The 14,056-nt window shown below is 43.6% G+C and overlaps 1 protein-coding gene across 1 annotated transcript in view; it reads left to right on the forward strand.

Moving 5' to 3' along the window:
- Positions 1–14,056, forward strand: part of LOC129040574 (uncharacterized) — a 161,841-nt gene that overhangs the window by 118,673 nt on the left and 29,112 nt on the right. The gene's annotated exons all lie outside the window — the stretch shown is intronic.

The raw sequence follows: 14,056 nt of genomic DNA on the forward strand, positions 1-14,056 counted from the left end.
ACACAGTTTTTTGTATAGGTACAAGAAATCTCATGAGGTTGTGAATCCTGTGGTTTCATTTGCATAATTCATAACTCTGTAATATGATATTGTCTTAACCAAATAGCCTTCTCTCGGTCTTTTCTTCATCCCTTGCAGTCTTTTAAGCCAAATTCTCAATTTCAGACCTTGCTGGAAGTCCCCTTGGACCTTCGGTTTGTTATTTCAAAGCTAGGATAAAAGGAGTTTAAGATATGGACATGTCTAAGAAAAATATACTTATTGCTTTGGGCCTTTTCTTTCATTCTGTGTTATTTGGCAAGCTTGTTCTATTTGCTTGAGCTGTGGGCTGGGGATTAGGAGACTGACTGGGTTTTGATCCCTGCTCTGCTCTGTGTCGCTTTGGACCTGGTACTTAACCACTGTAGAAAATAAAAAGGCCAGCTCAGTGGACAGCCTGTTTTGGTCAGTTCAGGCTGCCATAGCAAAGTGCCATAGGTGGAATGGGAGTTTAAACAACAGAAACGTATTTTTTCATGGTTCTGGTGGCTGGAATGTGTGAGATGAGGGTGCCACCATGGTTAGGTTGTGCTGAGGGCTCCCTTTCTTGCTTGCAGATGACCATCTCCTCACTGCGTATTCACACGGCAGAGACAGACAGACAGTTGGCAAAACCTCTAGTGTCTCCTTCTCTCTCTCTCTCTCTCCCCCGCCTTTTTTTTTTGAGATAGGATCTCACTCTGCTACCCAGGCTGGAGTGCAGTGGTGCGACCCCAGCTCACTGCAGCCTCGAGCTCCCGGGCTCAGGAGATCCTCCCACCTCAGCCTCTCTGGTATTTGGGAACACAGATGCACACCATCATGCCTGGCTAAATTTTTGTATTTTTTGTAGAGACAGGGATTCGTCATGTTGCCCAGGCTGGTCTTGAACTCCTTGACTCAAGTCATCCACCCGCCTTGGCCTCCTAAAGTGCTAAGATTTGAGGCATGAGCCACCACACCCAGCTGGTGTCTCTTTTTGAAAGGACAGCAGTCCCATCATGAGGATCTCACCCTCATGATCTCATCTAAACCTAATTATTTCCTCAAGGTCTAATATTCAAATACCATCACATTGGGGGTTGCAGCTCCAAAATATTAATTATTTGAGGGGGAATACAATTTAGTCCATAGCAGGCCTCTTGCAGTCTAAAGGCTGCAAGTCTATATTACATGTGAGGTGTAATGCTAAGTACTGTGAGATACCAGAAAATTTGTAGTACAGAAAATCCAAAACACAGCTCACTCCTCAGGATCACAGCCTGTTTGGAAAGCAAACATAACACAAAGCAATGTGAGAGGAATCACGCGAAAGGAGCAGACACAACAAGGGCCTGTAGCAGTTCGGGAGAGAGAGATCGATTACTGCTGGAAGAATCAGGAAGGTCTTGCTGGAAGAGGTGGTGTTGAGTTGGATTTTGAAAGATGGAAAGATATCCACAGATGACTATGGGTATAGGGTGAGTGACAGGCAACAAGAACAAAGATGGAAAAATGCTTTTTGGAGAACAGATGAGCCTGAAGCTTAGCAGGGGATAGTCCTGGAAATACTGGTTCAGTCCACCCAGTTGTAAAAGCAAATGAGAGATGACTGGAGAACCTCTTCAGCAAATTAATAAACAAAGTGGGCTTTGGGGGAAATTAACTCAATTACAGAGAGGAGAGTTGCTTAGGGCAGAGAGGAGATGAACAGAGAGGCCAGTTTGGAATCTAGAGATGTGGCTTGTAGATTTCTCTTAAACATCTGGAATGTATATTAAAAAAAAAAAATCAAGCCGTGGATTTCTTCACTGCTGGAAAACCACCATCACCCTTCTGGTTTTGGCTTCTGCTTTGGGTGATCAGATTTATTTCCTCTTGTCAAGAGTTATATTCCCTTTGCGTAATAGACAGAGGCTCTGGGTGCATCCGGAGAGGTGTCTGTAGTCAAGACAAGCTGTCATTTCTAAGAGGAGCCGAAACAAGGGCAAGGGCTGGCATTTCACTGGTCCTTGCATACCTCATTTCTGGGAAGGGCAGGAGTGAACTTGGTGGGGCAGGAGAGCCTGAGGCACACTGTGTTCTACATTTTGGGAGCTGTCATCCTCAGGGATGAAAGACTGTCAATTCAGTTTTCAGCATCCTTGACATCTGCAAGCTGCTTTTGTGGCCTGAAATTTCTCAGGCCTCTTCCGCCTGGCGTAGGAAGGTTGCCACCTTGACATGAACCATCAGACTTGGCTGCCTCACTGTGTCCGGCTGCGTGAGAGAAGTGCCTCTGCCCTCTGCCCTGATTTTATTTATGGTTGTGTTTCACATGGGCTCAGGACAGTTCTCATAGGTTCTTTACTTAGGTTTCCTTGTTAGTGTCTGTTTCCTGCAAAGCCACTTGAGAATGCTGTTTCCTGGGGCCTTTCATGCCCTCTCCCCATGGCTGCCCTGAACACCAATTGTCAGAGCTTCCAGTGGTGCCAGAAGATCCCAGGACCCCTTCTGGACTCACTGTGCTGGAGCCACTCTGTCCTCTCTCCTGGGGCATTGGTGCCTCTGCTCAGGGCCGTGAAGCATGAACCTTCCTCCTTACAGGTCACACTCCTCATGCCAATGAACACCCAACCCCTTTGATTCAGAAGTTCTCCAGACATGGCCAGACTCTGAATCCTAGTTTAAGTCAAGCCGTTCCTGAGGACTCCCACCCCCACACCAGCACCTACAAGGCATGTGGCTACTGCACTTTGTTTCTTATCCAGGTGGCGGGACAGGGAAGCAGGTGCTAGAGGCACCAGCAGCACCACTCCCAAGGTGTCAGGGGTGAAAGTGTGGCAGAAAGTTGCATAGTTGCATGTCGATGTGAAGTATCCTCCATGGAAATTTCATTTTCAAAAATGCCAGGACTGACTGTATTTTCATAGAACCAAGGCAGAGCTTCCGTTCTTAGAGGGTGGGCTTTGGAAACAAGACGGCCCACTGTTGAGTCCAGGAGTTGTCTCTTTGGGGCATTCAGGGAGCTCAGAGGACACTGTTGCTGGTTGGTTGCCCTGAGCAGGAACTTCTCAGGCAAGATCAGGGGACTGGGGGCCCTGGGAAGGCAAGTGGGCTAGGGGAAATGCCCTCAGCTGCAGGTCAAACTGCGTCCTGGTGTTGGGTGTAACATGGTATGTAATAAAGAGTATGAATTGGTGGAACAGCTACCCTGTTTTTCCATCACAGCATGGGGCTTCTTTTCAGTTCCAAGCCTGAGAGTGAATTCTGGAAGGGTGGGGCAGGACGGACCTTTTGGTAAGAAGGCAACTCCTTTGCCATTGGGCCAGCACAGTCCCCAAAGGGTTGGCATCCCTGAGCCCTGCTGGGCAGTGGGGGCTAACGGTTTGTGTACGGAGGGCACAGGAGGCACAGGGGGCACCAGCTTTGAAGCGGCTCTTCAGCTGATAGTCAGTTATTAAACATCTCAACTGAATGGCTGTTCTGGGGAAACAAAGATGAACAGATCCCTCTCCAGGGAATTCACATTCCGTTTGGGGAGACAAACAAATAAATGCAATGAAAAAAATGCTATAACTGAGATGTCCTATCACAGAGAGTGTTCCTCAGCAGCAGCGGGAGACAGAAGGTGGTAAACATCCTGGGGGATGGTGGCTAGGACTGCCTGTGACCTCCAGGTGGATGGGTGGGGCTTGAGGACATGGAGACAGGACCAAGCATGAGTGAGGAAGGCCATGGGGCACCATGATGACAGGGGTGCACAGAGCGCAGCTGGGGGTGCTGATGGACGTAGAAATCCGAGGAACTGAGCTTTTCCTCAAGGTGGCAACAGTCAAGGCAGAAAGAGGGCACTGGCAACCCAAAATGCTGACCTGGGAAGTGAGTCCCAAAGACCCCTGGACAGAGTCACCCCAATTCTCTCTGTGGGGATCTAGTTTTAGGACTTGTGTTCCGGAACAAACTCCTTCTATGTGATGGGCTTCAAAAGTGGTAGGGCCTTGTAGAAATGACTAGTTTAATAGTGTGCATTGTGCATTCACTCAGATCTCTGGTTTGGAAACATGCCCTTCTAGAAACCTTCCCTTTAAATTTAATTATTTGAATTAGTAATAGAGGCACCTAGTACAAAAGATACAAAAGGAAGGTAGATAATGAACAGTAAGTCTCCCTTCTATCCCGGGGACCCAGCCACCCTCTCACCCTCCCTAGAGGAGCCACCGTGTTCAGTTTCTTGTGTCGTCTTCCAGAGATATTTGATGTACAACCTGGCTCTTTCTCTATACACACACCCACAGCACCTATTTAAACGTAAATAGGAACACACCATAAGGTCTTTCTGCACCTTGTTTGTTTCTCCTAGAAATATATCTGGCTCTGGTTCCGTATGAGCTCATATAGAGATTCCTCAGTTATTATAGCTTCTGCTTATTCAGAATATATGTGTCAATATGCATGTGCCTATGCACATATTCAGAAATATATGTGGTGCCACAAATATACTTAACATCCACCATTTCACACGAGTAAAGTACTTGTAAACGGCAATATGTTTCCAGAAGAAGAGTTGTTGGATCACCTTGTATATGCATTTAAACTTCAGGTAAGCATCACTAGGTTGCTTTCTGTAATGGTCGTATCTCTTTCCATGCCCACCAGAAACATCTGAGAGTGCCTGTTGCTCCACACTCTTACCAACAGATTCTGTTGTTAAACCTCTTGATCTTTGCCAAGCTGATTGGTGAAAAAATGTTTTTTCATGGTAGTTACCATTTGTGTTTCCTAGTATTCTGACAGAAATTGAGCATCTTAAAGAGTACTTTTAAAAATCCTGTACCACTTCAGTCCTTTTTGAAGTAGGCAGAGGACAGAAGGGAACAATATTCAGAAAACAGAGGTCCCAGTCAGCTGAGAGATAATTGTAATAAATTCCTTGAGGACAAGCACGTATCCTTTTCCTTTTTATCTTTGTTGGCCCACAAAATTCACTATAAATGTGTGTCAGATTGAATTTGTGTCACTTTGGTGTAAGAGGGGAAACTTTTTTCATATCTGCCCTTCAGACTTTGATGTTTCCCTTTCAAGAGTTTGAAAGTGCTTTCCTGGAAAAATTCTGTTCAAAGAGTTGGAGTTTCTTTTCTTGTTACAATGTTACTGCTTGAAGGTCCCATTCATCTGTTATCTCCATGACTTTCTTGTTGTCTTTCCTAAATCATCTTGTATCTGTGAGGAAAGTGTCAGAACTGCATTAATCTCAGAATATGAGAAAACATTTTGTGAATGACATGGACTCCAAATCTTGAAGGAGTGTTTCTCTACAGCCTGTATTTGCTGCCGAATTTTTCATATTGCATTAGCCAATATTAAATGTCAGTGAGTTACAGCTCTTTGGTGCATTCACCTTAACTCTAGGACATTTACCAAAGGAGTTCTGATCATGGGATCCCATGGGAAACATTAGTATTTTAATCTATATTACTGCCAGTATTGATATGTCAAGATCTCTACAAAAATGAATCATTTTTGCAATTTGACTTTGCAACCATTAAAAGTTTCCATAAACATAGATCTATGCATCCAATAAAGAGCAGACAACATGAAGCTTTTTGTACACTCAAATATTTCAAATTTTAGGATAAAAATCTTAGTGGTAACAAATTGGATATCTATGTCCCTTGCCCTGCCCCCTTAGGAATGAAAAAATATCTGTTTTTAGTTACCAAGTTTTATGCTGGAAGCCATGTTAAAAAAGATTATGGACAACCCTTATTTCCTTTCTTCTTTCCTTCCTTTCTTTTTTCTTCTTCCTTCTTTGGTCATATATTAGGCAGCTACCATATACTGGCCACTGGGATAGAGTCAGAAGTGTATGTAATTGTGCTTATAAATATGACTGTTTTCACAGTCTTCGCAAGGGCAAATTATTTTCTTTTTCTGTAAACCCTTTTGTTGGCAACAAACACGAAGGAAGGAGCTGATTCCACAGCCTAAGACTGGTGGTAAAACACCACTTTCTTGTACAAAAATCTCACATTCACAGAGATGCCAGAGTGCTTGAAATTCTACCACTAGAGTTTTCATCCATTTTGTTTAAAGTATTAGCCCAGAAACTCCCTGTTCAAGTGCAAGTCTATAACTTGGGATAAATAACATACACTGATGTGTACTGAGATATTTGAGATTTTAAAAATTGTACAATTAACTATAATCTAGCAGAGAACTGACTCCTAAGGAAAGGGAAACACCAGGTAGGTGACGCTTGATGGTGGAAGGGATGGACCAGAACGTGGGATATTGCTGGGGATTTGTGAGAGTGCACAAGACAAGGGCCCTATAACCTAGAAGTATAGACATTGCTCCATTGTCTCTGGATAGTAGAAAACCAGGCCATTGTGGTGTCACCTCATTCCTTCTCTGGGTATCTGTCTGTCTCCCTTGGATGGTGACTGGAATTTGCTGAGTAAACTCCCTGCCACTAATCAAGACTAACCTCCCTAGGTGGCCTGTACCCCATTTCCAACTCAAACTCTCATCCAGGTGTCCTCTCCTCTGTTGACCCTAAGCCATGAGGAATTATTTGCTGTTTCCCTCCAAAACCAGCCTAATGCACTTCTTTCCATTGCCTCTGCTCACACTAATTCATGCTGAGGATGGTTTGCCTGCCCCATACCAATCTATTCTTCAAGTCTCAGTTTGAGAATCACCACTTCTTGAAGACTTCCATGACTTTGCCATCTTCACACCTGCTCCAAGTAGAGCACACTATTCCCTTCTTCAGGAACTCAGTGAATTCTAGAACGCTTCTAGCACAGCATCTATAACTTTTTATAGCACTTACTGGTTTACCTTTCTGTTTCTTTACTAGATTCTAATCACCATGAGGGCAAGGACTATGTCAAATATATCTCATTATCCCTAGCTTCTTTTAACACTTGGTAGGTAATGTATGCTTAATGCTTTTTGGCTGAACAAATAACAAATGACTCAATATCTGAGAGAGGGGACCTAGTGATATATAGGATAATTAATAGATTATGGACATGGGGGTCTTGCTTCTTGAAAACTCCATTTGATTAGGTATTTTTTGAGCACTTAACACTTGTGTCACTGTGACTTAGTCACAGCTCCCACTTGCTATCAGCCTTATACACTATTTAATGTAATCTTCAGCACAACCTAAGAGGTACGTATTATTATCCCTGTTTTTTTGGATGAGGAAATTGAGACTTGGCAAGATTAAGTAATTCGCTCAGAATTACACAGCTATTCAAAATTTCAGGCCAAGTCCATGCAGGTCCAACACACTTGCTTTTCCTTAACTGCTGCATGAAGCTAGGTACTGCAGAGGATGTAAAGGTGCTGCAAGCACTTCACAGTCTAATGACAGAGGACAAGCACTTCACAGTCTAATGGCAGAGGACAAGCATATGCCGTGAACTCTTCTAAATCCAGGCATTGGATAACTGCTACAATAAGGGTACAAACAAAAAGGCTGATAACCACGTTTGTGTATATACAGAGTTGCCTAGATTTACTGTCATGATATATAATTAATCTTTATTCATGTATCTCATAAGCAGAGATGAAGAAAAACTCATCAAAACTGGAAGCACACACATCGGGTTGCTACATTAGCATGCTTTGGTTTTGTGCAGAGAACCAAATTCCAGCCAATGATCACTGGTCCAGGGCTTGCCCAGCTCAGGTGGTATCTGTGGGTGACATAGCCTGAGTTGTGCCTTTGTTTGAATTACTAGCCTTGTCACCAAGGATTTAAACATGGAATAGACTGGCAGGACCGTGGTAGTAGATTAGAATATCTTTGTTAACTTAGAAGTTGTGTGAGGTTGAATTGGAACCAAATCACACTGAGGTCCTTCAGAAAAGATGGTGTGTATATACTAATGAACAAATTGGATGGTTCTTGTGGGAAAGGCACCAACAGTGAATGGGAACACAGCCAAGTGAACACATGAAGACTAAAAATTTGGAAAACTCAGGGAATGGCTATTTGGGGCAAAGAGTGGGAAAACATATGGCCACTTAGACTAGACCACCCAGTTGGATTTGCTGATGTGCAAATCACTGTGGTGTGGAGACTTCCCCAGCCAGCCCCATCTCCCCATCTTCTCAAAAAAGGTCTTGAGTGACAGAGGGTCTGGATACAGGGGGCTGATGGTCATCAGGAGAGGAATTCCAGTGGGGTCATCCTGAGGCTAACTTGTTCCCAGTCAAGATGACTTTCTGAGAGGTTGTTCTAGGAAATGATCTGTGCTTTCAGTTTGTTCTTGAGAGGTCTGAGGGGTTAGCTGAAGAGAGGAACCAAAGCAGTTAGGATTAGACTCTGTTGAGGTAGCAGAAACCCCATCATAATAGTGGCTTAATCCTGTGTTAGTTTGCTAAGGATAAAAAATAACAATTAAAAAAAAACATAAAAAACTAGTGGCTTACATTATTTAAAAAAAAGCATATTTCTCTTTCTCATAAAAGAAGCCCAGGTGTGACCAGGTGTGGTGGCTCACGCCTGTAATCCCAGCACTTTGGGAGGCTGAGGCGGGTGGATCACAAGGCCAGGAGATCGTGACCATCCTGGCTAACATGGTGAAACCCCATCTCTACTAAAAATACAAACAAAATTAGCCAGGTGTGGTGGTGGGCACGTGTAGTCCCAGCTACTCAGGAGGCTGAGGCAGGAGAATGGCGTGAACCCAGGAGGCAGAACTTGCAGTGAGCCGAGATAGCGCCACTGCACTCCAGACTGGGTGACTGAGCAAGACTCCATCTCAAAATAAATAAATAAATAAATAAATAAATAAATAAATAAATAAAAGAAGCCCAGGTGTGTCAGCTTAGAACATGATTTTACTCTACAGTGTCAGGGACCCAGTTCCCTTCTATCCTGCTCAGCATGTGACTTCCACTTCATGACCCAAAATGGCTGCAGAAGTTCTTGTAATCACATCCTTATTCCAGCAGTAAAAAGGAGAAAAAGACAAAGAAGCACATGCCCCCTCCCTTTAAACATAGTTTAAAGGATGTACCCAGCACCTCCTATAGTTGCACACCTAGGTGCAAGGGAGGCTGAGAACTATAGTTTTACTCAGGGTGACCATATGTCCAGCCAGAAATCAGAGGTTCTTTTACTAAAGAAGAAAGAAAGAAATGATTTTGTAGGACAACCATCAGTCTTTGCTACATTAAAGCAGACAGGAGGAACCTCCTGGAGTTCTTTGGGTGGTAGCAGTAGTACATTGAGTTGGGTCTGGGATCCTGGGGCTAGTAATTCTAGATCTGCATCTTAGGCCTGAACAGGAATTGCTGTGTGCTTGAGTCGAAGAGAAGGCAAGGAGGACGGAAAGGGAGTTTGTTTCCTGAAGCATGGCACATAACAAGCACTTGGCTCCTGGGTAGACCCTCCATGTGGATCAGCAACATTTCCTGAGACATGATCCTCAGAGCAGCAGTTCTGCAAAATGGTAGAAGGTATGACTCAAAAGGCAAGGGCCATGGTAAAACAAGTTGGTGCAACACCAATTTATGGGCAGTTAAGCAGGCCACTTAACAGTGAGAAGCCTTAGGACCTCCAATGTGGACTAATGAGCACTACAGAATTCCAACCAAGAGTGGAATGTGGCACACGGCATCTCCCCCTCCTCAAGGCACATCTCCAGTGTCCTGTGGAATGTGCCCCATGGATTCTCAGAGATCGGCAGGACAAGGAACTCTGCAGTTGCGTTGCCTGATGCCACCTCTGACAATGTGTGTGATGGCAGGTTGGTGCCACAAAGGGAGATTTGGTGGGGCAGCAAAGAGAAGAAGATGCTGAGGCTTACGTTGAAAAAGGAGGGAAAACCAGGCCTTATGGAGAAGTTCTTTACAGTCAAAACAAGAGGGCAAAGACGTGAGGATTAAAGTAGAAACTCTTGAATAAAATCAGTGTGGAAAGAACCATGATAGATACTTCTCCCAGAATGGCAGAGAGAGGGGTCCTGACCGACCCCACCAAGGCAGTGACCAGCCACGTGCTAAGCCCTGCAGGAGCAACGGGCTCCTTCCATCTGCAAGCTCTGGGGCAACCCCAAGAAGAGAGCTGATAAGAAGTGAGCATCCTCCCCCAAGCTGCAGCTGCTCAGGGGAAACTGAAAGCTAAGACATTTAACTGCAAGTTGCTAAGACATTTAGTCCTCTTGAAATCCATAGTGATTGTCTTTCCCTTAGATTTAAAACTTTTCTCTCAGACAAAACTTGTCCTATCCTCTAAAGGGTGTAGAGAAAGAAACTTTGGTAGTAGTGATTGACAGTGGTGGTGGTGATGCTCAAACATGGTGGAAAGGTGGGGTCCGGCCTCCTGGTCTTCCCCTTTTCTCTCCATGGGCTTCTCAGCATTACCTGTGTGATAGGAGCAGGTCTATTTCTTTGCTAATTCCCCTTTGGCAGGGTGCAGAAAAGTTGGGGGAGGGACAAAAGAAAAGGTTAAGAGAGAATATCATTTTTCTCTTGCAACACACACCCCTACCCCTTCATCATACATTCTCTTACTTCTGACTCTACCTTTCCACAATTACAGAAATCTGCTTATTTAACACAATCTTCTGAATGTCTGCTTTCCCTCCCAATTTTTTGGGTTCCTATTGTGTAGTTTTTCCTTAGTGGTTGTTTAGAGCTTGCCTCTTGGTTTCTCTAAATGTTGAGAGGACACAGTTATGGCTTTGTGAAACTGGGCCCCCCAGTGGAGCCACAGTGGTGGCCCAGGCTGGAGGTGGGGCTGGTTCTGGGCTGTGACTGAGGAACTGGTACTAGAAGAGGCCTGAAGTTCCTATGCATACAAACTTGCCCCAGTTACCTTAAGCCTCCTGAAAGCTCTGCATGTGATTATTTTAACCTGATTTCACTGGAGCTTGCTAGATATTTCTTGCTGATTTTACTGGATATGGTCAAGGTGAGAGTTAGGGGTAAAGGCAAAGAGATATAAATCCCCTTTCCTGGTGCCCCTCACGCTGACCTGGGCACTACGCAGCTCTGCAGAGTGGAGCAGAAAATTCCTTAGCCTTGATTGTTTCTATGTTTATTGGAATTATAAAATGGAGAGCGATTGTAAGTTCTGAGAGAGCCTCTAGCTTCTGCATTTGAAGATTGGTACTACTGCTTGTATTTCTAGATTGACTTGATATGACCTCATAACTTTACCAGAGTTTCCCTAGGGACACTGTTCCATGCCAAGTATGTCGCACTAGGTGTGATAATTTGCCCCAAAGCTGTGGAAAACTAGCAAAAGGACAGATAAAGAATTCACCAATGTATAATTCAAGCCTAGGCTGATATTTATTGGATTCATAAGGCTGAATTACTGATAAAAAGAGGGGAAATGAGCAGAATTGTCAGTGCCGTTAATACTGTGTGCCAAAGGGCAGAGGCACTTATACAGCTGGAGAGGACAATAAAAAACATAAGCACGTTAAGGACTGTAGAGGCTCAGTCACCTCTGGCCAGTGTGGCTCAAATAAATCTATATAGGACCCCAAACTTGAGACCTGATAAATGTGCCACTTCATTTCTCTGAGCTGTGTAGTCCATATGGGGCCAAACATGTCAACACTTCAGACCACATCATTTCTGATTTTAGAATTTTTCCAAACACAGCGGGTATTAAAACCCCAAATCTTGCATGCAAGAAGAAAACTTCTGTGGACGTACCAAGCAAAATGTTCAGCTGCCCGTGACTGCAGAGTGGGAAGACAATACAAGCATTTACAGGCTGGGCCTCCTGGAATCCTCGTTGAGAAATGTTGGATGGAGGAGCCTCCATAGACGCCTGCCCACCTCCCGTCCCCAGTCCCAGACTCCACTCTTCTTTCAAATGTCACACGTCAACAGAAGCAGAAGGCTGCTTGCTTTCTCTGAATGAGAAAAATAGCCTCAGATTTTGCGATTTGTGTGGAGCAGGGAATTTAAGCATTTTAAGTTTAATTTCTTATGATTTACCTTCATGAAGTATTTTGGAATCAATCCACATTCAGCTCCCCTCCTATTCCTTACCCCTTCCTAAGTGGTGCATAACTTTTAGGTCTGGAACGGTTTCAAAACACATGAAGAACTCACTTCTACTGAGCCACTTGGTTTTCAATCATAAATGTCAACATACATAATATACGTAGCACTGTCTCACATAACACAATTAAAACATGTAAATACACGGTCTTTCAATTAAATCAACTGTGTGAACAAATATACTATTGAATGTTTTACATGTGTGCATCTTTAAAAATCATAAACATGCACATCTGTTTAAGTTTTGTGTCTACAAAGTTCACACACAAGTAAAAGTTGGTGATATTATTTTCTGTACCCAAACTGTTTAAAAAATATGTGTGTTTGTATATGTAGAAAATTCAGGCACAAGCTAAAAGCCAAATATGTTTCCATCCATATATATGTAAAGTTAAATTACCCATCTTACTTAGCATTTACATCCTTTGTGAACAGTATCCTTAAAGGTTGGTTTTTATCGTTTATAGTATGCCTGCTGAGATCCGCTAAATATAATTGTGATTTTTGAGGGATTAAGGTAAAACCAGATCTCTGATGCAAGCTCAGACCACACCCTCCTCTGGGCCAACTCTGTGAAGCAGGCTGGGAAGCAGCAGTCACATGAGGTGAGTGGGGACTCAGTGACACCAGAGGCCGCCTCTTCCGGTAAATATTAGTACATCCTGGACACACTGCTGAGAGCTGCCATTTCTATGGCAGCTGCGGGGCCTGCAGAGGCCAACTTTCTGTCAGGCAGCTCAGCACACAAGCTCAGAAGCTGGGTGTGGAAGGGAAGATGTTTTAATTCTCACATCTACTTCATTAAAGTCAACACATTCTGTGGGTGTCAGTTTCTATCATGCTGCAAAATAATCACCACTTTAAAAAATGTTTGAAGAAGTTGGGGTTTGGTAACCACTCTAAACAAACAAGGACCACACCACAAACACATTGGTATTGGGGCCTCTAAATGCAAAGTGACCTCATGTGCTAAAGGGAAGTGATCTTATGGATCCTGATCCACTGCTGCAAATACCCAGAAACCCTCAGGGCTTACATTCATGAGCCTGAGGCCCGAGCACCCTCCATCTCTCTTTCACTCTTCAATGAAAAGAGTAAGTTGGACAAATATACATTATTCCAGTCATAGGATGTCCTATGGCAGTGGGTCATGCACTAATCTCTTGGTCCACAAGATAGGCTGTGATTTGCTCAAAGTCAGAGACAGGTCTAGAATCCGGGTCCAGTAACCTTTTAAAATTTTAATTAACATTTGTTTTGAGCAGTTTTCAGTTTACAGAAAAAATTGAACCAAAAGTACGTACAGTTCTCATATGTCCCCTCTTCCACCCACCCCAAATTCCCCTGTTTTTACTATCTGGCATTAGTGTGGCACATTTGTTACAATTGATGAGCCAAGATTGACATATTATTAACTCAAGTTCATAGTTTACATTAGGGTTCATTCTCTGTGTTGTGCGTCCTATGGGTTTGACAAATGTATAATGACACATATCTGCCATTATAGTATTGTACAGAGTAGTTCCACTGCCCTAAAAATCCTCTGCCTCTTCATCCTACTCTTCCTGTAACTGCTGACAACCACAGGTCTTTTTACAGTCTCCATAGTTTTGCTTTTTCTCAAATGTCATATAGTTGAAGTCACACAGTATGTAGCTTCTTTCTTAGTTCTTCTAAGATGAACTTCTTTCACTTAGCAGTATGCATTTAAGTTTCCTCCAGGTCTCTTGGTGGCTTGATAGCTCATTTCATCACTGAATAAGTACAACCATCATATGGTTGTACTGGTTTGATCTATTTACATATTGAAGGACATCTTGGTTGCTTGCAACTGTTGGCAGTCATGAATAAAGCTGCTATTACTGTAGCACATTCCTTCCACATGGACTCAATGTCAATTGTCAAGACTTTGCAAAATCGATTCCTAACAATGGTTACATTTGACAATGTTTGGGCCTCATCAAATCTTTCCAGTATTATCTGCCCTGTGTAAACTCTGCTTCCAAGAGACTCCTCTATTCCATCTCTGAAC

Source organism: Pongo pygmaeus, chromosome 6 (assembly GCF_028885625.2).
Source record: "Pongo pygmaeus isolate AG05252 chromosome 6, NHGRI_mPonPyg2-v2.0_pri, whole genome shotgun sequence".
NCBI lineage: Eukaryota > Metazoa > Chordata > Mammalia > Primates > Hominidae > Pongo > Pongo pygmaeus.